Genomic DNA, 26,862 nt, shown 5'->3' with positions numbered 1-26,862 from the left:
TAAAACCTGATGGATATAATTCTCTCAGGAGGCTTCAGTCCTGAGATGATGGAGTAAGTTAGTGCTTTAGTAGATGGGTACTAAAGTCAGACTGCCTGGGTTCAAAGTCAGGTTCTTCTACTTGGTTACTGGAAGTCGTTGGGCAAGTTACTGAACATCTCTACCTCATTTTCTTCATCTGTAAGATGAGTTAAAAGCTTGACCTCTGTAGGCAGACTGCCAGATTTGGAGCTAGTAAGCTCCCCCACTAGCTAGCAATATGGCCTTGGCAAGTCACGTAACCTTTCTGTGCCTTAATTTCTTCATCTGTAAAACGGAGACAATGATAGTGTCTACCTCACAGAATTACTGTAAGCATTAAATGAGTTAATATTTATAAGTGTCTAGAACAGTACCAGGCACATTGTGAGTACTATAAGTTTTTAAAAATTGTTCAATAAGCAGTGTTGAGAGTTGAGGGCCTAAGGAACTATAACTTAAATTTATAGGTAGATTCTGCATTGTTTTAAGATTTTTCACCTAAAGTGCTCAGCTACCAAAGTATATAAGTGAAGAATGAGCTTTCTAGCCTTGATCCAGGACTGGAGTTTTTTCATGGCTGTCAGGACATTATTTATGACAAGGGGAGTTGAGGTTGCTAATGAGAGCATAGTCCATGTGATTGACCTTGGGGCCAGGCTGGGTAGGGAAGAAGAGAGATCAGATGGGGACTGCTGCACCAGGAGAGAATGGAAAAATCAAAGGCTCTGATTTCTAAGTGAGCTTGGAGAGCAAGTATAGTGGGAATAAAAGCATGAAAGAGTTGAACGGCGGAAGGTCGTAGACTGAGTACAATATTGACATTTATGATTTCAAAAACAGAGGCATTCTGGGTGATGACAAGGTCCAGGGTGTGACCATGGGACCAGGTAGTTGAGGTTGAAGAGTTCAAACAAATGTTTTGAATGCTAGAATATTGGATGGGTAATCTCCCTGATAATTCAACTCTTTCAGATGATGGAAGTTAGGGTAGAAAGAGAGCCAGCTTGCTAAGCCTTTAATCAATTTAGGAGGTGGGGAGAATACAACAAAGTGCTGAGTAAGTGTAAACATCTGTTCTTCTCCCATTTATATCGTCATGTCAGACATTTTGGACCATTTGTACCAAGGTTTCCTGAACTATTAAAAGATTCCGTTCAGTATATTATTTGGATATGTCACCTGGTGAAGTATGTCCTCATTTCTAATTCATGGAAGTAATAAGGTCATGAATATTGTACATATATTGATATCTTAACAAATATTGAGCACTTACTATGTGCTAAGTGTTGGAGATAGACCAATGAAGAACACAGACAAAATCTTACATTCTGGAGAGAGAGACAAGTAATTAAAATATATAGTATGTTAGATGATAGTAGCCGATATGGAGAAAACTAAAGCAGGGGCAGGAGATGGTAACTGCCACAGGGTATTACAGTTTTAAATTGGGAAGTCAGCAAAGGTTTCTAAGAAGGTGAGATCTGAGAAAAGACCTGAAGGTGGTGAGAACATATACAAGGTAGATATCTGTGGGAAGATGGTGCCAGGCAGAGGAAACAAAAATGGAAAGGCCATGAGGTGGGAGACTTACCTGGCATGTTTGAAGACCAGCAAGGAGACCAGTGTGGCTTAAGAAAAATGAGCATTTTCTTTATTTTATGAATACTATATAGTACTTACTATGTTGGACACTTTTCTGATTACTTTGTACATATTAACTCATATAATGCTCAGAACAACCTTATAAAGCAGCGCTATTATTGGCCCCATTTTACAGATGACGATCTGTAAAACAGATGTTAAGTAACTTGTCACACTGACAACAAAATGCAGATAGTTAAAAAGGGAAAGGAGCCAGGGTCCTAACTTCAGGTTGGTTTTGCATTATGCTGTCCATTATAGTAGTAGGACATGGAGTCACATGGCTAATAGGAAGGTGGAAGTAGAGAAGTCAACTGTATAGAATCTTAGAAGCAACTGGAAAGACTTTGTCTTTTACTAGTATTGAGTTGCAAAGCCATTGGAAGGCTTTGTTTGGAGAAAGAACGTGGGCTGACACAAGTTTTTAAACTTCACCCTGGCTGTTACGTTAAAAATAGAAGCACACAATAGAAGCAACGTCTTGTAATTAGACGTTAGCACAAGATCCGAGAAAGGGATGATGGTGGCTTGGACAAGGATGAGTAGTAAAGATGGTTTCATCAAAGATGAGAAGTGGTCACATTCTTGATATTTATTTTAAAGAATATAGAGCCAATGAGATTTTTTTTTTGTTACTGATTAGATGTAGGATGAGAGGAAAGAGTCAAGATTGATTCCAAGGTTTTTGGCTAGAGCAACTGGAAGAATGAATTTGCCACTTACAAAGATGGTAAAGACAGCAAGAGGAGTAAGACTTTGGGGGTGGGAGGGAAGAGCAGGAGTTGAGTTTTAGACGTGTGGAGTTTAGATGCCTAGTGAGCATTTAAGTGGAGAAGTCAGGTAGGCAGTTGGATGTATGAGACCAAACCTCAAGAGATGTCTAGATAGAGTTATAAATTTGTAAGTCTTCAGACTGCTTAAAGCTATGAGATTGGGTGTGATCATTTAGGCAGTGTTTTTGGAAAGAGAAAGGATGTCCAAGTACTGAGCCTTGAGCATTTCAACATTAAGAGATTGGGATGATGAGAATAACCAGCCAAGATAGTAGTAGCCAGGTAGGTAGGAGTCCAATTCACATGCGTCTGTGCATATGTGCACATGTGCACACACACGTGCTTGCAGATGCATATGCACACCATGTATCATATATGAAGATAGAATGATCAGGAGTACCAGCTACTTTTCTTCACTGATTACTTGCAGGAAAATTTAATTTCTCTACGTGCAGGAAAATTTAATTGGGAAGCCACATTATTAAATAAGGTAGCTTGATGGGTGTGGAATCAGAACAAGGTGTGGGAGGGTGTTCATTGGATCACCTCATTGGCTAGTGTAAGTAAGCTATGATAACCCAAAGCTCCATCCCCATTTTGGAACATACATGCTCCTTGGGCAATATATTCCTGGCTGTTGTCATAGCACCATTTCCCTTGGACATCGCTTTAAAACACATGGCCAAAGTTTTCCCAAAAGAACTGCTTTTTCTAAGCTTCCACCCCTCCAGGAGGCATATTCTTTCTTTAGATATGTTAATGTACCTCATCTTGTTTCCATTAAGTCTTGTCCTCAGAGTTCTTCTGCTTTTGGGGGAGCGTCACTATTTCCTTTCATTAAAATATGGACCTTCTGGGCTTCCCTGGTGGCGAAGTGGTTGAGAATCCGCCTGCCGATGCAGGGGACACGGGTTCGTGCCCCGGTCCGGGAAGATCCCACATGCCGCGGAGCGGCAGGGCCCGTGAGCCATGGCCGCTGGGCCTGCGCGTCCGGAGCCTGTGCTCCATAACGGGAGAGGCCACAACAGTGAGAGGCCCGCGTACAGCAAAAATATATATATATATATGGACCTTCTACCTAGCAAAATATGTACATAAATTCTCAAAACTTTGTGTACAGTTTTACAAGGCCATGAACCCAGGTTAAGAACTCCTACTTTAAGTTGACCTATCTGTTTTGTTGACTCATGGAAGGTAAACTTATTCTCTTCTTTCATAGCCTGCTTCCAGATTGTCTCCTCTACCACTTACTAATTACAAAGCTGGTCTTATGATCTACACCATAGGACTTTTGTGTGAAATTGTTTCATAATGAAGTATTTCTGGTACTTCAGCAAGTGAAATCTCTTGTCTCTTCTTGTCTGAAGAGGGAGGTAGACTGTCATACCATATGCCTACGTGTTTAAATGGCTTCATAGTGAGGTTCTAGTGTATGCTTATACAATAACACAAATGTGTAAGGCTCACGATAGCCAATTCTGAAATTCAGCCTTTAGTGGAGGGTGTGTGAATCTTACTATAAAATGCTGCTGCTTAAACATTTAAGTGTATATATATATATATATATATATATAATTAAAGTTTGAAGGAAATAGAGGAAGATTGAAAATATTTGCTTGAAAGGTAAAAAAAAAAACAAAAAACAACTGTCTAGAATATTAAGAGCAACACCCATCTGAACTTCACAGAAAGTGTCATGAGAGTGCCAGTGATTAGAACTGATCAGATATTTGGCTGTCCTTTTCAACCAGAAGATGGATTTAAACCAGATTACCACATCCACGGTTTAGTTTTGAAGAGAGGAAAAAAAAAAAAAAGCCAATTATTTGTCTCTTTTTTCAAAGGCCTTTTTTGTATTGTAGATCCCTGAAAAGCTGGTAGAGAAGCCAGCCTTTCACATCCATTAAGGTTAGCTCTGAAACTGTTGAATTTGATCTCTTCCATTTGCCATCTGGATACAGTAGAGAAAAAGCTGTTCTGCACTGGGTTGCTGGACACCATCCAGAAAATAATATGTCAGGGGCATCAAAGGCTTGAGGCACTTGGTCCAGTCTGTCTAATGATCACAGGCAGGATCTGCTCTCCAGTTTTGTAGTATGTTTTATTTTTGCAGTGACAATATATATCCCAGTAAGATAGATCACAAGGATTACTGCCAACTTGTCAAAGCCAGGATTCTTCCATCAGACACTTCAAAAAAAGGGCCAGTTTTAACTGGGCAAAGCTTGATTCCCAAAACTGAGGAAGCACCATCTCATCACAACCTATACCCTTTCTTATGGAGAGCACTTAATGCAAGGAGGATTTTAATTCCTAGATTGTTTCATCTCACACCCAAATGCCAAATTTAAAGTCTCCTTAAAATTGACCTCATTTAAAGTTGTATTCCTTACCCTTTTTATATGTGGGCCCAGTATCTGGCCAGCTAATGACCATGCTGGCAGCTTTCCAGGATTCTGACAACCACATCTCATTATTCACACCAACTGGAGCCAATTGTGGCTGGATTTTTTTTTTTCTTTTTATTCTGTTATTTAAAAATGTGGATAGGAAGCAACAGCAAGCAATGGCATGTCGTTTGGTCTCCTCTGGGATTGGGGAGGAGCCTTGCATAATAGAACCTGTAATATCAGGGAGCATATGGCTGTGTTTTAAGGTAGCTGCAGGCCATCTAACTCTAAGCTCTGATACAGCAAGCTTAGTTTGGGTCTTTGCAGGATGTACTTAGGGATGAATTTATAGCTTCTACAGTAGGTAAAATCGTAGAGCAATTGCCGTTTTGCCTCTTACGCCAGGAAGGGGTGGCAGGAGGAGTTTCAGAGCCCTAACCATGGACATTACTTTTCTTTGTGGACAGGAATGGTCGACAAGCTGACCCTAAATACTAGGGCCACTCCCAAGTCTCCCACGCTGACCTAGGAAGCTGGAGAATCCCTGTCTGGGTTCTGGCCAGCTACTGAAGGGGGTGTCGTGGACAGCAACACTCTGGTTGTGTGCCTTGTGCCAAAGTTATTATTTATTCTGCTCCAAACTAGTACTGTCCGCACGCTCATCTCATCATCCAGGGGCTTTACTCTCAGAATCTTCCTGTTCTTCTTTGCTCTCTTCAGATATGGTATTGAGAACAACAAATAGTTCTCCTACGCTAAGAACCACAGACGCAATCTCCAAACCATACATCAAGCAAAGCAGTGTTGATGACTCTTAGCAGCATTATCCCTGCTAAGCTCTGTGCACATGCTCACAACTTCTCGGCTTCCATGTGGTCACTCCCAGGCTGGACTGTCCCTTTCTGCAGTTGGCGAGTTGTTTTTCCTATACTTTTTGCCTGCTCTCAGATCCCCTTCCTGGCTTAAAAACAAAATAAGGGCAAGGCTGTGATGTCAAGTCATTATTAGAGCCAGACTTCTGGCTCTAATAATGACTTGACATCACAGTTATTTACCCGCTCTGTGCCTTAGTCACCTTACCTGTAAAATGGGACTAGTCATAGCACCTACTATTTTGTTGTTATAGGTTTGTTGTGACAGTTAAGCAAGGAATGTGAAGAAAAGAGCCTGGCACAGCAGAGTGCTCAATATACATTACTACTGTCGTTGTTATTGTTATTATTATTTGATGTACTTTAGTATGAATGGATTTCATCATGTTTACCTCAACCAAGTATTTAGCATTTTGAGCCCTTTGTTATTTATTGAACATGAAAAGATTTTTGAGTTCTGCCAAAAGAATTTCAGGGATTTGCAAGCAGGACAGATTGGAGCAAGGGAGGTCCTTCAGGTCACATTTATTGCCCTGGTGGCTTTAAAGCTGCAGCAGAGTATAGTGTGTTGGAGGAGCTGAGTGGCCCCATTCCCTGCTGGAAGGTAAGCTCCAGGGTGCAGGGATTACATCTTTTCCTTCACCGTTGTCTTACCAGCATCTAGAATAGTGCCTGATCTCAGCTCAGGCCCTCACAGACTCCGGTGATTTTTTTTTTAAAGATATTTATTTATGTTTGTCCTTAAAAAAATTTTTTTTACTACCATTATCTGTCTGGACCCCTTCTTAGTTTTAAAGAATCCCCTCTGAGTGAGCTTTGGTGGATATGATGGCCTATGAGAATTAAAATACTGTTTTATTATCAACTTAGCATGAGCCTGATACCCCAGTGTGTAGCTCTGGTAAACTTGATTAGGCCCGAGACTCTTTACCTAAATCCAAACCCAAAAGTTGGGATGTGAGTTACCAGCTGCCCGTGATAGAGGGTGCAAGAGATCAACTTGATCTACCGAATGAGGGAAGAGAGAGTCTGGGGAGCCAGACCTGGCCCCCAGGCAGGCTTATAGGGATGACAGAAAGGGCAGGATTCATCTGGTAACAAACATGACCCAGGCACAGTCCTTGAAGCTGATCAATTCAATGAGCCGTTCTTTGACCCAAGTAGGGAACAAGAACAGGGGAAGAAGGGAGGCTCTCCTTTCAGTGAGCATTACCTGTCATAGCAGAAATAAGTTGAAACCCGCTGCTATGTGGTAGGACCCCATTCAGCAGGTAAGAATAGAAAATCAGGAACCAACAGAGACAAAATTGGAGATACCAGATAGGCTAAAATATAAGCAACACTGTAGTTTTGTGGAAATCAAGGAGTGTTTTTAACATATGATAATAAAGAGCGTCAGTTGGTAGATTCAGAGAGATCATTGAAGAACAAGATGGAAGGGGCTGTTGGAGTGAAAGATTAAGGGACCATTACTGGTTTTAGAAAAGCTTTAGTAACTTGGTGGGTGAGAAACCAGATTATGGGGAGTTAAAGTGGTGGTGGCAACAGGGTTCTCATGGCAATATTGGGGAAGAGTAGGGAAGGGAGAAATAACTCCAGATAGGGCTAGACCTCTTTTTATATTTCTACACGATAGGAAAGAATGTGTAAAGAGATAAAGATTTAAGATGGAAGAAAGCAAAAGAAAACTGGATGGAGAAATAGTCTTAAGAACACAAGAAGGGATAAAATCAGCACAGTGGGAGAAGGTTAATCTTAGAGGGATTTTCCTCTCTAAAACAAAAGAGGAGAGAAGATGGTTATCTACATGGAACTATTTGGCAGTACAGCGTAGAGAAGATGATGCCACATATTGAACTCAGTAAAGAACAGGAGTCATCTGATAAAAGGAAGGAAGCTCCTGGGGCTTAAGTAGACTAGAGGTTTAAAATCAGCTCTAAATAAAATGGACCAGTGAATTGCGAGGCGTGGGATGACAGTCATTGTACTGCAGAATTCTCAAGGGCAGGGACTGTATTTTATTGCTCTTGTATCCCCACCGCATAGCACAATGTTTGGTGCGTGGTTAGTGCTCAGTAACTGTTTGAATGGATGGGTGCAAGGATGGATGGGTGGATGGTTGCCAGGAAGGAAGGAAGGAGAGATGGTTTGTTATCTAGATGTGCTTATTGAAAGTTTATTTTAATTGAATTTAAACTACTCTTGACCCCTAATGAGGGCCTAGATGAAATTAAGTATAATCATTAGACTAAGCCCATAACAGTTTGCAGTTTGGAAACAGGACTGAATAGACGGAACCTTTTCCCTAAGCCCCCAGTTTTTTGTGTTGGTTTTCCTTAGGATGAGGGATGGCAGTGGTATTTTGTTTTGGCAATGCTGGCTGATAGGGTGAGTTGCTAGATGTAGCACACATTATTCTGCTGCTTGTAGCTTCTGGCCCAAGTTCAGAAATGTCATATTTGGGCCCATATTTGCAGTTTCAATGGCCCCCAAGGAACCTGCACTTTCCTGCTTTTGCCTCCTCATCCAAGTTACTAAATTCTGGTAACTTAGATAGTTCAGATGTCCTTACTTAAAACTGAATGACTAGCATGTGTGTTAGGGAGGCTTGGAACCCATTTTAGGAATCCTGTATCAGATGTAATAAGGGAAGATCCAGATTTCACATTTAATGGCTTGTGCCTTTACTTCAGTAGAAGACTGAAGGGAAAGGAAGACAGGGACAGACAGCACTTGAAAAAGAAAAGAAAAAAGACTTCCAGTCTTTTATTTTTCTAAGAGAATAAGAAAGAAACTGGTGATGACATTCTCATGTAGTCAGAAATTATATATGGAGCACCTGTGGTATGCAGAGGCCGTCTCCTTCAGATGAGGCTAGTAAAAGGTAACTTGTTCACTGGGAAAATTGTTTTATTATCCTTTATAAAAAGTAGCATGGGCTTGTTTTGATTTTAAATCAGTGGACTAATATTCCAAATTGATTATTTCCTAATAAAGGGAGGTTGAAATGATTCTGAAACATAACATTTCTCCTCCACTTGCCAGTTAACATTAGGAGTTTGCTATTTCATTACTACCAGGGACACTAGTAGGACCAAAGCATTTTTCTCCACGTTGCTTTTGGTTGTTCGGAAGTGTCGCAGTGGAAGCCCTGGCCCCTTGAACCATAGCAGCAGCAGGTCAGCAAAGGAGGAACTAGGTTTCAAAATATTTTGTTTTAAGAGGTTATTTGTCGTGTTGAAGTCATCATACAACATCTGATGTTGATTTTGAGATTGTTAATTTATCCTTTTTAAGGATTCAGATTAAAAAACATAGCCACATTTCCCCTCAGTTTTCCCATAAACCCCATCCCCTAATTCAACTCAAAACATCCTGATCCTGCAGCGTTCTGCTGTGTTTGTGCCCCTGCTGGATTAGGTGTGCTCCTGGGTGCCTGGTGGGGTGCACACAGTGCTTGTCTTCCAGAAAAAGGAAATAGTGCTGTATTATAGGTTAGACACACTCTACCTAAGGGCAGAACTAGTCAAAAATCAAATTGAATTTACACTATGAGCTCCCTGTATACTTGTGAAAGCCTTCTAACTGCACCTTGTTAAAATAAAATGTCAGGAAATTATCACATAAAATCTACTCTCAACCTTAAGGTAAGATTGCTCGCATTCTGAGGAGAGTTGAACCACTTTATAAGAGGTTCATAAAAATAGTTTTATCAGCACATTTTATTCTAATAGTATTTTATTATAGATTCAACTAAAATTACAATACGTTAAGAATTTGGAGAGGTGTTCTGATGGTTGTAGGTATTGTTGACTAAAAGATGCCTGGCATTTACCTAGGTAACCTGGGAGGGGATAATTTGAAAATGCCCTGCTAGTCTTGTAAATATCCCTTCCTCATCCTCTTCTTCCCTGGGGCTACTGAGTGCCAGGGAAGGTGAGACCAGACTTCCAGCTCCTGCATTCTATAAGTGGCATATAGTTAGTATTCATTTCTACCTCATTTATATACATGTATAAAACCTCCACCCTGTTGATGTTAAGAATGTTAGGAAACATGGATCTTGCCCTTGAGGATCTCACTGACTGGTGAGGGTAGTAGACTTGCAGGAAAAGTAAATTACAGTACAACCACATGCTGTAATAGAGGGAGAACAAAGCATTGTAGGCACTTATAGGAACAAGTAACTCAACTTACCGTGGGAAGATGGAGAAGACTTCATAAATGTGGTGACATCTGAACTGGGTCTTAAAAGATAAATTGAAATTTGGCAGGTGGAGAAAGGCACACCAGGCAGAGAGGAGTGAATGGGCAAAGGGTTAGAGGTTAGAAAGAATATGGCTTCTTTAGGTAACTAAAAGGAGTATACAATTCATGGAGTAGAGCGGTGGAAGAAAAAGGCTGAAAAAGTACACTTGGGTCTTATTAACTCAGCAGAGCTGGTGGGATAGGGACCAGCAAAAAAGGCAAAATTGCTCGAAACATGAGAGAACTTGCAAAATACTTTGTTATGTAAATCATCTGATAGGTCATTGGGCTATTTTTTCTGCAACAATACTTTATTTTTTTTTTTTTTGCGGTACGTGGGCCTCTCACTGTTGTGGCCTCTCCCTTTGCTCAGCACAGGCTCCGGACGCGCAGGCTCAGCGGCCATGGCTCACGGGCCCAGACGCTCCGCGGCATGTGGGATCCTCCCGGACCGGGGCAGGAACCCATGTCCCCTGCATCGGCAGGCAGACTCTCAACCACTGTGCCACCAGGGAAGCCCCCCAACAGTACTTTAAAAAAAAAAAAATTGTTGGACTTCCCTGGCCGCACAGTGGTTAAGAATGTGCCTGCCAATGTAGGGGACACAGGTTCGAGCCCTGGGCCAGGAAGATCCCACATGCCACAGAGCAACTAAGTCTGTGCGCCACGACTGCTGAGCCTGCATTCTAGAGCCTGCGAGCCACAACTACTGAGCCCATGTGCCACAACTACTGAGGCCCGCGCACCTGGAGCCCGTGCTCCGCAACAAGAGAGGCCACCGCAATGAGAAGCCCGTGCACCTCAAGGAGGAGTAGTCCCTGCTGTCCGCAACTAGAGAAAGCCCACACGCAACAATGAAGACCCATTGCAGCCCAAAATAAATAAATTAATAAATTTATATTAAAAAAATTGTCATCAAGATGGAAAATAAAAAAAGAAAATCATATATATATATATATATATAATACTTTAGTATAACTCAACTGATGACATTTCAATAGCATCATTTTTACCCAGTTGGAGTTCTGCCTGTCTACACAAAACAGCTCCGTTTCACTTGGTACATAGATTTCTTGCTCTTCTTCATTATTTGATGGTTAAGACACAAGCATTTGCAATTACTTTCTCAGTAACTATGATTATTTAATAGTAATATCAAAAAATAAGTCAGTGTTATTTTTCACAAAAATGTACAAGAGTTGAGGCAAGCAATAATGTCACTTGTGGTAGCAAGTATTTTATCATTAATCATTATTCAATATATAGTAATTTGTCATCTAAGTAGTTGAAAAATAGTGTACTACTTTCAAGATGTACTTTCAAGCCATATGATTGAAATTATTGAAGGTAAGAGCAGTACTCTGTTATTTACACTAATTATCTTACCTACTAATATTTAGTCATAAAGGAGAATTATGTACAACATAAAAAATTTCCAGTTGGAGAAGAAAAAGGAGTCTCAAAAATGCAGAGGTAAAGTGCATTTAAAATCATTACAGTTTGAATGTAAGTGCTGATTTTGTGGTGAAGTTGTTGAAAATTTTTCATTTTTGATCAAGGCATGTTTATCAAAATAGAATATACCCATATAAAGAGATAAAATATATAAAAATAAAATCAGACTTGAAAGTTTATTGGAAAACAGTGTTTACTGTAAAAGGGACGTGATAAATAGTCATTGGTAGATAAAGGCAGGTTTTTGGAATTGGAAATCGAACTAAAATATAAAAGAGAATAATTATTTTGGTTTATATATTCACAACTTGATCAGCACAAAAAAGCACAAATTCCAAATGAAGCAATTGGAATTAGAGAAATGAAACAGTGATGCGGCTTTACCTTATAAATGAGATAACTGTTTCTTCAGCTTATTCAACAATAAATGAGACAATTTAAAGCAGAATCAAAAACTGTCATCAATTTGTATAAACAAATCAGAAAAAGCAAGGCTCCCTTAAATAAAGAAATATTCTTGAATTTTGTTATGCACAATGGGAAAACTGACTAAGGAATGTAGAATTATTTTGTACATGTATACACACACACACAGTGAGTGCAAATCAGAACTATGATGTTTCCATTAAACATGAATAGAAAATCGAATGTGGGGTGGTGAAGTTTTAGAGGAAGAGCTAAGTACTCGACTGTGCAAAATTCTAAGATTTATTAACAAGTGTGAGGAATTGGAAACTCTGAAATGACCCCCATACTGACACTTCTTTGACAACAATCTCTGCATCTACATAAGTTACCAGTTTTTTCAGAACTTATATAAAAGGCCCAAAGATGTGACAAGCAGAAAACTGTGTGGCATGTCAAAAATACGTTGGACTGTTTGTTCTCTGACATTGTGGGCTATCATCTATAACTTCTAGAGATCTTTCAAATATAAAGAGGGATGGTGATTTAATGATCAGCTGACACTTGTTTCCCAATGTGAATTTTTCCCATTTTTTCCCCAAGCTTATTTCATACAAAGCATTATAAGAATTCTTTCTAGGGAATTCCCTGGCAGTCCAGTGGTTCGGACTCCGCGCTTTCACTGCCAAGGGCCTGGGTTCAGTCCCTCGTCGGGGAACTGAGATCCCACAAGCCGTGTGGCACAGCCTGCCCCCCCCCAAAAAAATTATTTCTAAAGAGCTTCAAAGAAAAATTATAGACACGTTTTCTTGGTTTTTAAAATAAATAGTTCACTGTTTATTATCTAAGAAAATCTATATCTCAAAACCATTTGGACTGGGGTAATTATGCCAAAAAATAATCTCTTAAGGTTTCAAAGAAAAAAAAGTCCCTTCAGAGGAGAACAACAATAGATCACGGCAGTTCAAATAGTGTGTATCATACTACTTCATCAGAAAAATGGTGCACAATCAATATTTTTTTGACCAAAGGAAATGGTATTTGCTGAGTGTAAATTTACATTTTTTTTGAGTGATTACAGCACAGGGAAAATTTCAGAGGTACTTTTTAAATGGAAGGAATAAATGGAGCAAAGCTAACTATGTACAGTAATTTTATGGAATCAGTGCAAATATGATCCTAGAATTTTGTTTCTCCCAGAACAAAGTAACAGCATCTCACTTAGGATTACATCCCTGTAGTTGATCTTAGCTGTTTGTTTATTTGATGTGCTCTACCCAATAATGCTTCCTGCACCTCAGCACACTACCTATGTATTATATGTGAGGTTGTGGTTTGGCCAGTCATCATAGCCAATGCAGAATGCTCATGTTCTACTCTGCCTTGCCCCAGCATGGGCTTGTGCCGCTCTGGAGAAGATGCTCAGTAACCTGGCAAGTTACAGATTCTGAAAGACTCACCGTATCAGTTTACCACATAAGCCAAGTGTATTCTCTAAGGCTGCCATAACTAAGTACCACAAACCAGATGGCTTAAAACAACAGAAATTTATTCTCTCACATTTGTGGTGGCTAGGAGTCTGAAATCAAGGTGTCAGCAAGTCCATGCTCTTCTGCAGGGGCTCTAAGGAAGAATCCTTCCTGGATTCTTCCTGGACTCCTTCCAAACATTGGCATTCCTTGACTCGTAGCTACGTCACTCCAATCTCTGCTTCCTTCGGCATGACCTTTTTTCCCTCTATGTCTCTATTGTGTCTTCTCCTCTCCTTATAAAGACACTAGTCATTGGATTTAGGGCCCACTCTGATCGAGTATGACCTCATCTTAACTGATTACATCTGCAAAGACCCCATTTCCAAGTAAGGTCGCATTCTGAGGTTCTAGATAGACATGAATTTGGGGGGCACATATTCAAGCCGCTATACCCAGCAATGGAAATGCTGTAAATTTAATCTGACCTAGAATAATATCAGTTGATATATAAATTTTTTTTACATTTTGGGTTTTAAATTATAGATCCTAAAGATAACTCTTGTGGTTTTAGTTGAATATGATATTGGCTCTAATGCTAGGATGATGAATGAAAAATAGCATGTTATAAAATATTAAACATAAGGGGCAGTGGTTGAGAGTCTGCCTGCCGATGCAGGGGACACGGGTTCGTGCCCCGGCCCGGGAAGATCCCACATGCCGCGGAGCGGCTGGGCCCGTGAGCCATTTCCGCTGAGCCTGCGCATCCGGAGCCTGTGCTCCGCAACGGGAGAGGCCACAACAGTGAGAGGCCCGCGTACCAAAAAAAAAAAAAAAGATCGTTCAGGTAGTGGTATGGAGGATATAGAAGCTACTGATACAGCACAGGTGAGGTGATTGGGGATTAGACTATGTTGATAGAGAGGGAGAAGTGAAATTTTGTTGGATAACATCCCTGAAGATTTAGCAATTGATTAATGTTAATAATAATAGCTAATTTTTTCCAGCTTAAGATATAATTGACATTTTGTACATTTAAAGTGAACAACCTAATGGTTTGTTACATGTGTGTATTGTGAAGTGGTTACCTCAATGAAGTTAGTTAACACACCCACCACCCCGTATAATTATATATATATATATATATATATATTTGTATATATGTGTGTGTGTATATATACATGGTGAGCACATTTAAGATCAATCTTAGCTAATATTTATTGAGCACTTTCTATGTGCCAGGCACTACTCTAAGCACTTTTTATGTACTAATATACAGTAAGTCCCCTACATAGGAACGGATCCCGTTCTGAGAGCGTGCTAAGTCCAATTTGTTTTTAAGTCCAACAAAGTTAGCCTAGGTACCCAACTAACACAATCAGCTATGTAGTACTGTACTGTAGTAGGTTTATAATACTTTTCACACAAATAATACATAAAAGACAGACACACAAAATAAAGAAAACATTTTAAATCTTACAGTACAATACCTTGAAAAGTACAGTAGTACCAGCTCTATCACAGCTGCTTCTACGCTTGCTTCCAGACATCCTGGGCTTGAAATAAAGATACTGTACAGTACTGTAATCTATACAGTACTGTACAGTAAAGTACACAAAAGCACAACCACTTGTAGAGGATGCACGCACGTGACTACTCCAGACACACAAACTAACTTACGTGATTGGACACGCAAACGCATGTTCACATCTTTGAAAGTTCATGACTTGAAGGTTCGTATGTAGGGGACTTACTGTATTTCATTCTTATAATAATCCTATGAAATAGTACTATTAAAATGTTGATTTCAGATGAAGAAACTGAAGCACAAATACTTGCCAAAGATCACATATCTAGTGATTGAAGGAGGCAGGATTTTAACTCACAGAATCTGGTGAGGGTAAGGAAAGAATCTGGGGTGACTCCTACAGTTGGGAGACTGAGTGGATGGTTCTCTCATTAGCCAGGATTGAAAATACAGACCAGCTGGTTTGTGGGGAGCAGACTGGAAGGTTATGAGTCAATAGATTTGGTTTTGGATATAGTATTAAGTTTGAAGAGCTGCTGGTGGGAAATCCAAATGGATGTGCCTTGTAAGTAGTTAATAATAAGTACTAGAAATAATATTTAGTGTTAAAATTTATCTTTTCTCAAAAAGAAAATACTGTGTTTTAATGTATACATTGTGCAGCTGCGGTAAAACATGAAAAATTGGTGATACGATCTCCGAGCTCTAAAAAACTAAATGAGTGCTTTTATCCAGGTGAAAAATCTTTTTGGGTGTATTCTCATGTCCTTTTTACACTGTTAGGTAAGTAAGTAGCTATTTTACCTGGAATTTTATGGCATTTTTCAGCCAAGCAGAAAGAGGAGAGGAATTCATTTGTTATGATTTGTACCCACCGATCACAAGTGAATTTACTTCATTACAAACTCCCCTTACCCTCTCACCCTTTGCTCCACACATTCCACCAAATACACCCCTGCCTGCTCTAACCACGGGATATTCCAGTTCAAACCCAGCAGTTTATGGGAACTGCTTTTGTTGAAATCATTAAAGAAAGAAAGGCCTGTGAGTTCTCCTTCCGAAGCACTGCCTGTTTTCTGTGTCATTTCAGTCTCATTAATCAGCGTTGCAGCAAGGTAGACATTGTGCTGTGTATTTTACTGTCCCCAGCACAGCAGCTCCTGCGTCTCTGCCCCCAGGCCGACGCATTGGGGAAAAAGAGAGAGGGAAACCATCAATCTTCCCAGTTGCACATGTCAGCAGTGATTCTTTCCGCCTTCCTGTTGGCTGTCTCTCTCACCACCTGTGTTTAGAATTAGCACTGAAGCTGCTGCCCAGATGAATAAGAACCACTGTCCCTGTCACCTGCCCTGTACGGGCTACCACTTCTAAATGAAAATAAGAAGTACACAGGGCAATTATCTTTACTGTGAATGGTGCAAGAGAAAGAATCACATATCTCCTTAGAAGTTCATTATAACATAAAATTAAAGCAGATTTGAGGTCGTACATTCTAGGAGGTAGCATCATTTATTAGATCAGAGGGGTAAAAGCAAATAATTTCTTGAGTGCCTTGCTGTATTCTCATAGTCTCCCTCTGAAGTATCTACAGAGAGTCTGGCCTCGAGGGGAGGCTGCATGCTGGCTCCAGGCATCCACTCTGTCCTGCAGTGGATCCCTTGCCTTCACTCACCCACACCAGCTCTCTGGACCAAATGAAGTATATACAGCTGAATTTGATCTATTTATGTTCAAGTCCTGACCCCACTATTTATTAGCCATGCACTACTCACTGAACCCCTCAGTTTCAGCTGAGTGCCTCAGTTTCCTCATCTATAAAGTGCCTCAGTTTCCTCATCTATAAAGCAGAGTTGATAATACTACCTACCTTATAAGGCTTTTTGTGAGGATTAAATGAGATAATGCATTCATAGCTCTTGCTAGAGTACTTTGTACATAGTAAGCACTCAATAAATATTAGCCATTACTATTGTTAACCTCATTGTTCAAATAATAAAACTGAGGTTCAGAGAGATTAAATAATTTGTGGAAGGTGCTAGGAGATGTAGAAGGAATTTGAACCTAGCACTGTCTGATCCGCAAAACGGATGTCTTTTCTATTACACTATATTGTTTCCGTTCTAGTTCCATCTTACAAATAACTTCATGTGTGAGCTTAATAAATCACTTCACTTTTTCATGTCTTTATTTCCCATTATGTAAAATGAAAATGATAATAACTGGCTGACATTCCTGCTGGTATGAAACTCTTGTAATTATATGTCAATTAATTATCATCAAGTCATATGCAGTAAAACTAGGCATATTTTTTAAGTTTGGCTGCAAAAAATGTTCATGCCCTTAAAAAAAAGTTAAATAGTACAAAAGTGTCAAAAAGGTAGTCATTGTGTATTCCCAATCCTTGGGGTAAGTTAAATGTGTATTCTTCTTCCTTGTCAGCAGTCATCTGTTTAACCAATGTTTATATAGAACCACTGTGGGCTAAGCATTGTTCTCAGGCCATGAGGAGGGTGCTATTATTATACTCATTTTACAGACAAGGAGGTTCTGTGACTTGCACAAGGAAACACAGCTAGTATGTGCAGAGCTGGTATTGGACTTGGTGCTCTGACTCCAGAGTTGGGACTCTTCACCTCCACTCTGCTCTCACTACTTACAGTCTTCTTATCTGCTGCATGGTATTCCATCATATAAAAAAGAAAATTACTATTTATTTTATATGTTCCCTACTAATGGACATTTAGTTGCTTGTAGTTCTTTTGTTATTAAAGAGTCATATGGGGAATGCCAGGTGTCCTTACATTCTAGTATGATTATTTCTGTAGGACAGATTTCTGTATGTTGGATGGTTGGGTCACAATATTTAAGCACTTAAAATTTTGACCACCATAAATGATCAGATAATTTATGGAGAACATGCTAGGCACTAAGCACTTTACACGAATAAACTCATCACAATACCCCCCCATCTACCCTGTGAGATTGGTATATTATTATCCCCATTTTGTAGATGCTCAAGAACATATAAGTAATAGAGCCAGGACTTCAGCCCAGGCAACCTGGTGCTAAATCCTGCTGCTTAACCATGGTAAATAACCAGACAAGTTATCACAGTCATATTTTACTGCTTGACTTTGTCATTTTTCTAACTTATTCTAAAGTTGACTTAACAATATGAGCTGACAGGAGGGTCTGAACAGAAGCAAATGCTTCAGTTGAAACAACCCTGGGGGTTGTATCAGTCTACAGGTTGGATGATGAGAAAGAGAGCCATGGGTCACTGGAAAATGAGACTTCTTTCTCCTAGTAGTGGTCAGGATAGTCAACAAGATTTTTTTGGTGAAATATCTTTATGCCTGGAAAATAACTTTAGAATCTTTTTCTCTGATTTTAGTATTAGTACCTTGTAAGAAATTCACACTGTCTCTCAAAGGTTCAGAACACTTGAGAAGTCATGGAGTTATTTCATTTGCTGGGTATAAAAATTTCTGGCAGGGCTTCCCTGGTGGCGCAGTGGTTGAGAGTCTGCCTGCCGATGCAGGGGACACGGGTTCGTGCCCCGGTCCGGGAAGATCCCACATACCGCGGAGTGGCTGGGCCCGTGAGCCATGGCCGCTGGGCCTGCGCGTCCGGAGCCTGTGCTCCGCAACGGGAGAGGCCGCAACAGTGAGAGGCCCGTGTACTGCAAAAAAAAAAAATTTCTGGCATCTTGGCTTTGCTTAGCCAAGGCCACCAGTTGTTAGTCCAGGTTTTCCTCAACCAGCTGAGCTGACCATGAGACCTGCCTACAGCTGCTTGAGTGTTGGATTCAGACTCTCTGTAGGGATTGGAGGGAGTTAGAGAGTTTGCCACACAGGGAGATGGGTAGAAAAGAGCATCCTATGCAGAGAGAATTTTGTATTTTATCCATGACAATTCTGATGTCAAAACCTTCTTAGTGGGATCATTTTCTTAGTGCTGTCTGGGCTACCCGTGCTTCTTAAATCCCTGAGCCATAAGGATTTATGGAGCTGGGCATTGTTAAGTCAATTTACCTAAAGGTGGAAGACGGTGTGCTTACTTGTCGCAGGTGTCTTTTCTCACCAATGTAGACACACTAGCCACATCTTCATAAGCTGTTGACCATAATAATCTGCTGACCTTCATGTGATACTAGAACTGCCTGAAGTCAAAGGGGCCTCTGACCATGCATTAATACATAAATGCTCAGGGATTCTGTTACCTTGAAATGTAAATTATAAGCAAGTGAACTTTTCAAATTTTTACACTCTATTTGTGTGTGTGTGTGTGTGTGTGTTCCCATGTTTCCAGTCAGATTGGCAGTTTTGGAGAATAATTATGTAGTAGTTGGCTTGGAACAGTGGTTTTTCAATCCTGGACACACAAAAAATCCCGATGCTCACGCCAAATCCCAAACTGATTAAATCAGAATTTCTGAGGATGGGACCCAGGCATCGTTATTTTTTTAAAGCTCCCAGGTGATCGCTGTACAGATAAGATTGAGAACTGGTGGCTTAGAAGGTATCTTCTCTTTTTTATTCATAGTGTTTTCATCTGTACCTCATTTTATATAGTTGAAGTGAACTTTAAGACTAGATATTGGTGTCCCAAAGCCCGTCTCAAACTGGAGCAGGCATCAGAACCCCGTGGAAGGCTTGTCAAAGGACAGATTGCAAAACTCTTGTCATTTCTTTTCCTGGGATAAGTCCACCCATAGAATTTCTGAGTCAGTAGGTCTGGGTCGGGGCCCAGGAATCTGCATTCCTAACAAGCTCCTTGTTTGGCTGATGTTGCAGGTACGGAGACACGCTGTAGGAACCCCTGCTCCAATGCCTTCCTTCCACCTTCCTTCTGCGCCTTTGTTGCCAACAATGGCGGCTGGGGCAGCCGCCTCCAGGACAGTCCATATACACACAATTCGGTGTTAGGAGTGCTAATCATGCTGAAGGACGTGCCCACACGTTGCCCCACCTCCAGATTATCATACATCTAATTTTAAAAGTCTCTATGCAAATACAAGCTGCTCTTCCTACCAGATTGCTCCCCTTAAGCACTTTCTGCTTTAAAATCAGAGCCACCACAGGGTAGGTAATTCTCTAGTATCCCAAAATAGAACTTGGATTTCACTTTCCCACAGAAACAATTTTATGAATGGTGTTTAGGTGCAGCTGAAATGGTGCTGTTAAAACCATTCTTCAGAAATACTGTGGGTTCAATGAGGCTTCCACGGGCGGCCTTCCAGGACCGTAACTGCCATTTAAAGAATTGAGTGTCTGAGTTTCAGAAAACCAATTTTCAAACAAGCTCTCAGAACATAACTTGTTTAGGAACTGCCTATAACTGGAACATCTGGTTCATTTTGTGTATAGTTATTTCGCCCTTTACATGGAGCCAAAGTGGGGAGTAGGAGTGGGAGATTTGTCATTTATTCCACTAACATTTATTAGATCCTCACAATGTACCTGACACTGCTATATACTGGGGATATAAAGATGAAAAAGGCAGCCCCAGCCCTAGAGAGCTCATATTCTAGGTGGGAAAATATTTCCTAAGCAAATAAGAAAATATTTACCAAGTTACCCATGTGATATGTGCAATAATGAAGAACCGATGAAAGAGGGATCTGTTCTGCTTGGAGAGAGAGACTGACTCAGTATGTGTGTGTGTGTGTGTGTGTGTGTGTGTGTGTGTGTGTGTGTGTGTGTGTGTGTGTGTGTGTGTGTGTGTTTGGTAGGGAGAAGGTATGTTTAAGAGGTTTAGAATCAAGGAGAGATTGTTAGGCCTTGAAGACCACGGGGAGTTCTCCAGGCAGAGAAGGGGGCGAAGGACATCCAGGATGAGGGAACAGTCTGAGTGCAGAGGGGAATGAGCGATACAAGAATGGCAAGTAACTAGGTCAGCTTCTCGTGGAGGATGATGGAGGACAGCTGGGAAGGGGATTAACTGCCACATAAACTTTGAACCCTAACCCAGAGGAAGAAATGAGAAGACTTAATGCATAGAGCTAAGTCTGTGCGTGCGGTATGTGCATTGTTGTCCCAGACTTTTCTTTTGAGAACTTTCTTCTGTATATTTCCCACTACCCTGAGGAAGAACATTTTTTTTTTCAACAAACTATTAATATTTTTTAAATGTCCTGAATCAAGTTGTTTTCAAACCTGTGCTCCAGGAAGCCCCTCAGAGGCTGGCAGGGGTGAGGGCGGACAAGCCCGCAGGGGGCTGCCTACTGGGGCTCCCTCACTGACTCCTGTTATCCATACACCAAGCATTTCTTTGGGCTCGTCTACATATTAGACATGTCTGGTAAGAATATTACATTTGAAAATGGGCATGTAACTAAAAAAGAGACATCTTAAAACCACACGTTTAGTAACAGTCTGAGGACTTAGGTGTGGAGAGCCAGATCTCTCAGCGGCTGTAAAAGGAGGAATGTTCTCAGACAGTCAGCTGAAGACGGGACCACCAGACAGGCATGGATCTGTGACCAAAGATAATGGGTAGGATATACCTTTATTTGGCCACAAAAGGCAATGATAAAATCGTATCTTTCCAGCATGATCTCTCTAACACTTTGAGATCAATGTTCATATTTTCTTATGAGGAAAAACTAGTATTTTTATAAGCATTTCAGATCATTCTTTATACTTTAAAAATGTTAGCACTTCTTGATCTCTTGCCTGTATTTACTGTTCCATCCAATATAAAAATAAATTATGTAGTGGTGGTTAAGATGTTTATGTCAAGAATTTGACCCTGGATGGTTTGGTTTAGGAAGCAGTATTGTCATTAGAAATTAAAAGTGTTTCTCACTACATATCATATTATAATTATTTATGTTGTGTTTAGATAATATATTAATCTAGTTTTAGTCACTTTTCCAATAAAAACTAAAAGGACTTGCCAGTTTATTCTGTACCTACATATAAGCTTTGCATTTAAACATAACTTAGCTGCCCTGAAGTGACAATGCAGTCTTTCCTAGGAGGCAAAGTCCCCAGATTTTGTATTTCATCATCTCTGTGTGATGGGGAGACATTCACTGAGGTGCTATTTGACAAGTAAGAAAGAAAACCGGAAAAAAAGGCCTGAAGAAAATAAGCCCACAGAGATGCTGAGGTACAAAAGAAATAGCTGCAGAAGAAAAGAACGTGATGAATATGCAAAAGCGTCATGTGGTCTGGTGAGCAGAGCTCTGGAGGTCTGGATTCTGGCCCCAGGTGTGCCACCAGCTGTGTGCCTGGGCCTTTCAGGAAACGACTCTGTGGCACACCTTCCCTTTCTGAGAGCGTGTGTGTGGAGGGGAGGTGCGGGCGGGAGTGAGGATACTTAAAGGCCAGACCAACCATGAGGTCAAGAAGTTCTAAACTGGATGCAGCCCTGTGCACAGGAAAGGGACAGAGCTCGGTGTCCAGGGCTGAGAGCTGGGTTCCAAATCTAACCACCTGCCTGTGATCTTGTGAGGGTTACTTAACCTTGCAGTGTCCTTCCCTGGAAAGTAAGGCCAGTAATTCCTACCTCCTTCACATCCGATGAGGTCCATGCAAGTGCCAGGGAATGTTTCTGATAGCTAAAGTTCAGCACAAGAATGAAAATCCATCTGCAAAAGCATTCTACTGCATGATAGAAGGACAGCTCAGTGCACCGAGGGAAAATAGATGCACAGCTCTTAAAATCTGGAAGCGGCTTAAATAAGTCTGTAAAAAACATTTTTAAAAAACCAAGTTTATTCCTTTCAAATTATTTCACTGACCTAATAATACGTTGCTAAGTACTTCTCATCTATGCTTTTATGGAACTCACGGTCTAGTAGATTAGTCACTCCTTTCTCCTTTTTTCTTTTTAAAAATAATTTTTTCCTGCAGTTTTAATTGTTGGCCGACATATTGCTTCTTGTTTGAGGGTGACATAAGACCTGCTTTCTCTTACATTGAATTAATATTTACTATGTTGATTCCTAGGTCTGAGCATCTGGTTTCATTTCTAAGCAGAAATGAACCCAGTTTTTTTTTTTTTTTTCTTGGTGCTGAGTCAGCTTTTTCTCTCCAGACCCAGAGCCCTCTGTACTTTCTGGAAGAAAGAGCTGACTGTAGCAGAACAATGCTGAGCTGTGGCCAAAGAAAGCTTCAGAGAAGCACCTGGATCCTCCCAGCCAGGACCGAAGTGCTAATTTTCTATGCCGGGTCTCCTATGTTTCAGCTCTTATATCACTAACTGGTGGTATAGACATTTTCAAGAAAGTGTTGAAGACAGATGCGAGGGGCCTAGGATTGAAATAGTAGGGTGACATACATGATAGAATTGAGAAGCACCAACAGAGAGCTTCTTAAGCTGTATTTTTTATTTAGAAGAATAAATAGACTTACAAAAAGAAATTTTCAACCAAATTAGTTGTTAATGTTGTTGATTCCTTTTTTATCGCAATCCATGATAACATGCCTTTCATGGAACCAATTAGACATAATGCTTGCTCAGCCAAGTTTTTGGTCTGCCGTCGAGTATAGTTAAAACAGGTGTGATGAGTGCACAATTGATGCTACAGCTGGACACAAGCAGGACTTTGTAATAAGAATCTTGAAATCTTTAGTTGAAGTCTTTGGTTCCCACCACCATACCAAAGTTGAAAGTGTTTCAAAGCTAGTAGGCAGCCTTCTTTTGATGTATTTTATTCACTTGGGATTAAAATCAGAAGCTCTCTTTAGTTAATCACAAAAAATATCTTTTGCCATGATTAGCAGCTTGGGAGTTTTTAATTGCTTTTGGGTGCAATAATTGAAATTATGATAATTATGAACTTGGGATATGCTCAGTACCTTATGACAGGAGCGCTTTTAGCTACATCTGTCAGATTGATAAGTTCTCTCTTTGATACAAACTCCCACCCTGTCTTCTGGAATATATCAAATCCCAGGGCTGAAGCTGCCCATTGGTAATGCTGATTCTGTTACAAATTGAGCCAATGCATGTATTGATTGGAAGTGGCGTTTGCTAAGGAAATACACCTGAAATAAAAATGAAGACCTATTTTGTAAAATGCGCCTTTTTTTATTCTCTGTGCATTGCGATGGGATTCAAGGTTGATGCCCTAGACTTCCCCATGAGCGAATGCCTGTGGGCTAGTCTTGAAGCTGTCTTCTTTGTGGTTTGCCTCCTGTCCACTGGGAAGCCCATGCTCCTTTCATTTTCATTCTTTTCCAACTCTAGTGCTTTTGAACACAGAACCCCCATCCTCCCACCACCCAAACTCCACATTCCAGCCCCATGATTTCATGGTACCAGGCATATCTCCCCTGCCATGCTGTCAGGCTGCCTGCTGACTCTTGCAGGGGGAACAGACGGGAACATAAACTCACCGCAGAAGTGCAAGACACTCTCTGTATATTTTTAAGACCAGGAATCCAGTTCTCATTTAGATCCTGTATTTTTTTAATAGCTCCTTGAAAATTGAACAAAACATTTCTTGTTGCTCTTACTTCTTGATAACATCATTCCCTCTGCCTGGATATGTAGAATCACAGAAACTAGAGAACGAAAAAGATGTATTAGATCATGTCTAGTTCATTCCCACCGGTCACAATTCTTTTTTCTCATAGTCTGTCCTCTAGTGCTTTTCTCTTCTAGTTTTCCCAAGAATTAGTTTCTCCATTTCTCTCAGGGAATAATTCCTTAGTTTGAACATGGACGAATTTGTGTGGAAATATTCGTATTTTTTTCTCAGCTTGATATTATTGGCCCTTATAATCCTTTATATGACCATAAACAGTCCCCTTTCATCCTAGGTCAAGCATTTCTGGACGGCATTTTTTTTCCTCTTCATTTATTAAGTTCAGAGCTTGTTTTTCTGCTTTGCTTTCTCTCTTCATCAATCAGTCCCAAAAGCCCATTAATCATTTTTTACCTCACTGAAAGCTCCTTTGCTTATTCCCATTTCAGGGACCCAGGGCTGGTTAAGGGCCTAAGGTACTGAAGGAAGCCTCACTGATATGTACTTATTCTATGCTAACGCTTCTCTCTCCCTTTCTTTCTCTTTCTCTCTCTCTCTCTCCCTCCCTCAGCCTCAGTTCTCAGCTACAAACTATTTTTAAAGTAATGTCTCTAAATTATGATTTGGGGAGTTAGTCATTTGACAGCCTCATATGTGTGTATGTACATGTGTATGATTTTAAGTGGTAATATTATATTCTCAGTTACTTAAAAGGTATTTTTCATATTCTCAGAGCCACAAACCTCTTAGGTCTCCTGAGTGCTTATATCAAGTACAATTCTAGATCATGGAACTATGATGTAGCATTCTATTTTAGGGCTGTTATCTCAGAAATAGAGAGGAAAATAAGCAGATATAGGAAAACAGACTGTAGGATTTGAAATTCTTGGGAAAAGGGAAGGGCAAAATATAAGTAGTCTTGGCACTCACACATCTAAAGTAGATTAGCTCTTAGGAGCTAATATTAGATATAAAGATAAAGACTTTTTTAAATGTTACATTCTTTTTTTAAAAAAAATTCAACTTTATTGATGTATAATCGACACATAAATTGTAAGATATTTAAAGTGTACATATACCATGGTGATTTGATATACATTGTGAAAAGATCCCCCCCACCTAGTTAATTATTAACACAGCCAACACCTCACATATTTGTCTTTGTGTGTGTGAGAGAGCATTTGAGTTCTACTCTCTTAGCAAATTTCAATTATACAATGCAATGTTATCCTGTAGTCATCGTGTTTTACATTAGATCCTCATAAACTATATGGTTTTCTAGATGAGAGGACCCAGTATTATAAAGATGTTGGTTCTCCCCAAAGCAATCTATGGACTTAATGTAATCCCAATCAAAAACCCCAACAGGTTGCTTTTTTTTTTTCTCTTGGAACTTGGCAAGATGACTGTAAAATGTATTGAGAAGTATAAAGGACCAAGGGTGGGTTAGATACTCTTGAAGAAGAAGAAGAAGAAGAAGGTAGAAAGACTTGCTCCACCAGGTCCCAAGACTTATTAAAAAGGCAGCTGCGGTACTGGTGCAGACATAGACAAATAGACCATGGACCAATGAGACAGAATAGAAAGACCAGATACAGACTCAGACATATAGAGATAATTGGTTTATGCTGAAGTGGCATTCCAGAGAGCAGTGGGGAAAGGATCTTTTCAATAAATGGCGATGGAAAAATTAGGTATCCATATAGGGGGAAAAAAAGGAGAGAAAATAAAGTAGATGTCTACCTCACACCATATGCAAAAAACTCCAAATGGATACAGACTTAAATGTGAAAGATAAAACTTTAAAGCATGCACATACATATGCTTTATATATGTATGTATGTATATACACACACGTATCTTCATGAACTCAGGATATTAAAAGATTTCTTCTATGACATAAAAATCTGGTCAAAAATTATATATTTGAAGAACATCTCTTCATCAAAAGGTAACCTAAAGGCAAATAGCCACATAATGAGAGAATACATTGGCCACACATGTAACTGACAAAATGTTAGGATCCAGAATATACAAAAATTCTTAAATCATTGGAAAGATAATCCAAGCTGAGAAAACTAGGCAAAATAACTTGAATAGTCTCTCCACAGAAGAGGAAATAAAAATACCAAAAGCCATGAGTTCTCAACTTCTCTAATAAATAATCAGAGAAATGCAGTTAAACCATAATGAGATTCTACCCTATATCATCAGTTAGCTAAAAATAGAACTACTGGCAAAGTGTTGGTGAGGATGTGGAACAATAGGAATTGGTGGTAGAAACTGCAAATTGTTACGTACTGATACTTAGGAATAGTTTAGCACACTGTAGTACAATTGAAGGTACATATGCATACCTTATGATCCAGCAATTCAACTCCTAGCTACGTACACTGGAGAGACTTGGCACTTAATACACAAATATATGTGTAGAGAATATTCTTTTTTTTCCCCCATAACTTTTTTTTTGCAACAGAAACGTTGCAAAATAATGCAGTGAATGTAATGAAGTCTTAATAGATGGTGTTTAAGCAAAACATGGTAGCTAGTGGAAGGAGCATACATGAGCTTTGAAGTCA

General features: G+C 40.0%; 1 protein-coding gene across 4 annotated transcripts in view; it reads left to right on the top strand.

Annotated features, from left to right (window-relative positions):
• Positions 1-26,862, top strand: part of WARS2 (tryptophanyl tRNA synthetase 2, mitochondrial) — an 87,923-nt gene that overhangs the window by 13,318 nt on the left and 47,743 nt on the right. The gene's annotated exons all lie outside the window — the stretch shown is intronic.

This window comes from Pseudorca crassidens, chromosome 2, assembly GCF_039906515.1.
Source record: "Pseudorca crassidens isolate mPseCra1 chromosome 2, mPseCra1.hap1, whole genome shotgun sequence".
NCBI classification, from domain to species: Eukaryota; Metazoa; Chordata; class Mammalia; order Artiodactyla; family Delphinidae; genus Pseudorca; species Pseudorca crassidens.
The sequence above is the reverse complement of the archived record's forward strand: the minus strand, read 5'-3'. Positions and strand labels throughout refer to the sequence as shown.